We start from the raw sequence: 5,174 nt of genomic DNA on the forward strand, positions 1-5,174 counted from the left end.
GGCCACAAAGGGGGCAGGGATCCAAGGGGCATGGGGAAACCCAAACCCTAAATTTTATGTATAAATAGGATAAAAGTTAATAGAAAAACCTACTCACACGTATGCAAACTTTGCTTTCTTGACTTCTTGCAATCTTTTTGCCTTGATAGTGAGAGTGAAGAAGAGGGAGTGTAACAGCATGTGTGGAGTGAGGGACATGGTTATGTGAAGCTTTTGCATGCCATCTTCTTCTTCTCCATCCCATTTCATGGTGAATGCCTTCATGAGTGAGAGCATGTGCATTGAGAGTGCGAGAGGATGTGGAACAAGAAGCTATCTTCTTTTCTTCGTCTCCTTGAGCTTATTGTGCATGTCTCCTCTTCATAATGGCAAATGAGTCTGTGAGGTCGAAGGAAATGGAGCGATGCAATTGGATCAAGAACAAGGCAAGCCAACACAATGCCTACAATGAGGTAAGTATAAATAAGTGCATTCTCCAATCATTGGTATGGATTTTCCACATGAGTAGACTAGGTGAGATCTAATCATGTACATCCTATGTCGAACCTTTTGAAATAAAAAGAGTGTGTCCAATGATCCTGATGTCAAGCTTATATAGTGCGACGTATGTTAGTGACCTATAATATACTAATATAAATCCATCATCGGTCATACTATCATAAGTGAGAATGTATAGCAATCCACTCCTCATCTATAACCACCCTCATGGCCAAGATAAAAACCTTGTGTCCATTTTGTCATACTTACATGATGGTAGTTGGGGGGTTTTTAGGGGATGGGGGAGGGGAGAGGGAGAGGGAGAGGGGGGTAGAGCAGGGTGGGGTGGGGGGGAGGGACATGGGGGCTAATTGGTATCCCCCCTTCCCCATTTGGGAATTTATAGGTGTATCTTGGCATTAAACCCAAACGTGTCTAGATAGGGAGCAGTGGTGAGACCATAGCTTGGTTCACTCTACAAGTAATTCCCTATACTCAACGATGACCCCTCACATGTGTAGCATCGCAAGGCTGTAGTCATGTGGCATGCTACATGTCTTGTACCTTTCTATTTCATAATACAAGGATTCCTATTAATACATTTTGTGTCCCTTTCTACTATGCCATTTTACAAGTCTCCACTTGAAAGTCAAAACACTTGGGTGCTTCCTCCTAGGAGAATAACATTTGGTATCAATGCAACTTTATCAAGAGTATACTAGCTTGATAGGAGAGTAGGCTCACGATCACATAGGAGATCCTTAAGGAATATGAAGTTGCTCTATATGTACCAACCCAGCTATGGAGGCCTAATGCAATAGGCACATGTGGCATACCATCTAAGATGACAACCATGAAGAAAGACCTACAAGTATGGAAGTATCCTCATTTGAAGAGGAACCCAAAGTTTGTCATTGGCTCAAAGCTACATCAAAGAAGAAGGGGTTGCTATTCAAACAAATCAAGCAAACATGGAAGACGATTAAAGAGTTGAAGAAGACCAACAAGGAACCAAGTTGTTGAGAAACCTCAAGTCAAAGGCTAAAGATCTTAGACAAGGACCTAGATGAGGTTGACTACCACTAATCATAATGTGAAAGAGATCTTAGCTATGCAAGTGAAAAGAGACCCAAGACCTTGACCCAAAGCTAAAAGTAGACATTACCTTGAGTGGGACTAGAGACTACATTTGGATCTAATGAAGTGCAAGAGCAAGTTAACGCATACCAGAAGCAAATAGAAATGGACAAAGTCCAATAGCTAAAGAATTAACTCAAGCCAACCAAACACAAGAAGAAAGCCTAAAAGAAGAAGGCGACATTTAAAGATGGCTATACTACCCAAAAGCAAAAGAGGAAGAGTACTGGTTGGGGGGGGGGGGGAAGCATCGCGAGGGTGTACTCCTAAGGTGTGCAACATGTCTTATACCTTTCTATTTCATAATACAAGGATCCCTTGTTGATATGTTTTGTGTTCCTTTCCACTATGCCATTTCACATAGGTTTCCATTTGAAAGTCTTGTGAGCATTGAAACACTTGGGTGCTCCCCCCGGGAAACCAAGCTACTCTATCATAGAGAAAACTAGGTTAGTAGGGGAGTAGGCTCATGATCTCATAAATAAGATTTTGGAATGCAAAGCTGATTCATATACATCAACCAAGCTCTGAAAGAGGCATAGTACAATAGGTACTCATGGCATAATGTCTAAGATGAAAACCACCTAGAAAGTTCTACAAGAAAGGAAGGACATCTCATTTAAAGAGGAACTCAAGCTTTGCTACTAGTAGCTGGAAGCTACATACAAGAAGAAGGAGATGCTACTCAAACAAATCAAGCAAACATGGAAGGTAATCAAAGTTTTGAAGAAGACCTACAAAGGAACCGAGGTGCTATGAAATTTGAAGTCAAGGACTAAAGATCTAGATGAGAACTTGGACAAGGTTGACTACCAAAATTAATTGTGCTGCAAGAGAGAGCTAAGTTGTGATAAGTGAAAAGGCCCGAGACCTCAATGCATAGCTATAAGGTGACATCATCCTTAGATGGGTTGGCAACCTACCTTTAGATCCAATGGAGGGCAAGAGCCGGCCAACTTGACATAGATGAACATGGACAAAGTCTAAGAGCTAAAGAACTAAGTCAAAGGGCAATCAAAGAAGAGAATGAACCTAGAAGGAGAATAGTGCTACCCAAAATACTGCCCTATTGACTCTATTAGCCTAAAGAAGCAACCAAACAAGTCCAAGAAGAGGAGGAAGAAGAGATAAAGTATTATGTGAAAAGAGAAGGATGGAAGATAGGTGTTAGGATGAACCTAGAAAATATCATTAAAAACTTGTGCAACAAGAAGTAAGGTAAAGATAGATGGAGATGAAGAAATTAGGCCACAAGAACATGTTCCCAACAACCCAAACCCTAATATTTAACCAACCCAACAAAGTTGAATTATGATAGACTAGAGGGAGAGTTCAAAGAAAGGAGTATGTGAATATGGGTGGAGATATAAGAAGATGATAAGAAAGAAGAAGAGAAAGAGTTGTCAGGTGGAACCATATCAAAGATAGAAGAAAGGATGAGACAATGAAAAATAATAAAAGACATAGAGTTTGCAAGGAAGAAACTAGGTGAAGGAACAAAGATAGAACAAGATGAGAATGATGAGTCGTACTCCCAACTCAACATTTGCAAGTTATCTAGGCCTTGCATCACATGGAACAAGTCGTATAATCTGCCCATGTACTAGCTACCCATCTTCTTAAAATACCACTTTGCGGATCTCAATCATTTTAATAGGTTGTTTACTTGTTTTATCCTCATCAAAGATGACATCATGGTCACATGCTACCTTCTTTGATTTAGGATCCCACAAGTGACAATCCATTTCACCTAACGCTCCATAGCCAGTAAAAATGCATTTATTGGACTTAAGATCAAGCTCATTCTGTTTGTCCTTAGGTATATGCATAAATGCCTCTTAGCAAAAAACATGCAACGAATCATAACTAGGTCTCTTGCTAGACCGTGGCTCCTATGATATATTGCCATCCAATGGCTTGCTAAGAGACCTGTTGATCAAATGAAGTGCTATCTTTATAGCTTCAACCCAAAATCCATAAGTGAGACCAACATTAGAGAGCATGTTATGGACTCTTTCTAGAATGGTCCTATTCATCTTGTTAGCCACACTATTTTGAATAGGATTGTACAAAAGTTCGTAAAGGCGTATGCACTTTCCACCATTATTAGTCCTCAAGTAGTTTAGCTTCTTACCTGATTAATTATTTGCAAATGCCAATAACTTTTAAAATGCATCCAACATATCACTCTTCTTGTAAAGAAGATAAGCCCTAACCTTCATCCATAAAAGGGACAAAGTACAATGCTCCGCCTAATGAAACTGTGGGCATTGGCCTCGCAAATTACTATGAACCAAATCAATACATTTTGATCTTCTACTCCCACCACCTCTCTTATGCATAATTTTAGTTTGCTTTCCAAAGAGACAATGCTCACAAAAACCAAGATTAGGAAAAATTGGACAAGGAAGATAGTTCCAATGGTACAAAGCTTTCATTCTAATGACTACTAACATATATCCCAAATGATGATGTTGTAAAGAACTAGATGGTTATTTAGTGATAACTACAACATAGTCTTTGAAACTAGAAACATGCAAAGGATACAATGCTACAATTTGAGAAAGTGAGAACTAAAGATTATGGAGAGTGCACCTCACCTATAAACACTCCATAAAAAATTCATGAGAACTTGCATGTGAATAAATGATACTATGAGACTCATATGTTTTATATCATAAACAAAATTTGTCAAGAGAATGGGAAGTGGAACCCAGGAGGAAGAAGCTTGGCGGTGAGAGCTATGGCGGATGGAGAGCAAGAGCCAAGAGAGAGAGAGACTCAAAATTGGGAACTCCAACAACCACAATGTGTGGCCGGGCCTTCCTTTATTCAAACTGTCACTAAAAGAATAAAGAATAAGTGACTGTGATGGGCACCCGCCACCTGTAGTGTGCAGTGGCGGGTACTGTCAGTGTAGTAATACATGGGCGGCTAGGCGGAGGCGCCTTTACCCCTAACATGCTACACACATAATAAAAGAAACAATGTCTACTGCTGTGAACAATTTAGTGGGTATTTGGGACTTTCGTTAAAATGAAGTGGTATATTGGGAATTTTGACTATATTTTGGGGAGTTTCACAAAAGCAACAGTATTTTGATAAATTTCCTTTATAAACATTAGCATCCTTTGATTATTTATCATAGTTCAATTGATTGAACCTAGACCTCCACTTATAGAATTAACCATAGGCAAAGAGAGAGAGAGAGAGAGAGTCAAATAAGGGGATGATCTTCATGTGCTAAGAAAATACAATTAACATGAAGCCAATGAATGAGACTCCTTGGCTTTGCCCTTGTGCTCGAGGGACCCACTTGTGTGACTGACTTCACCAAGTGAGGCCCACAGGAAACCTAGCACATGGTATGAGAAGACCCTTGTGAGTGCCTCAATTGGATTGGATTGTCATCAATAATTGTATAATTGGGACAAGACCCTTGTGAGAGCCTTCCATAATCAATTGTACAATTGGGACAAGACCCTAGCCTCAGCCTTGGGTTATCAACACTTCAAACTACTGGATTGGATTATGAACACTACAATTGTGACAAGACCCTT

Source organism: Lygodium microphyllum, chromosome 8, assembly GCF_053477565.2.
Source record: "Lygodium microphyllum isolate KBCC chromosome 8, Lygodium_microphyllum_v1.1.10, whole genome shotgun sequence".
Taxonomy (NCBI): domain Eukaryota; kingdom Viridiplantae; phylum Streptophyta; class Polypodiopsida; order Schizaeales; family Lygodiaceae; genus Lygodium; species Lygodium microphyllum.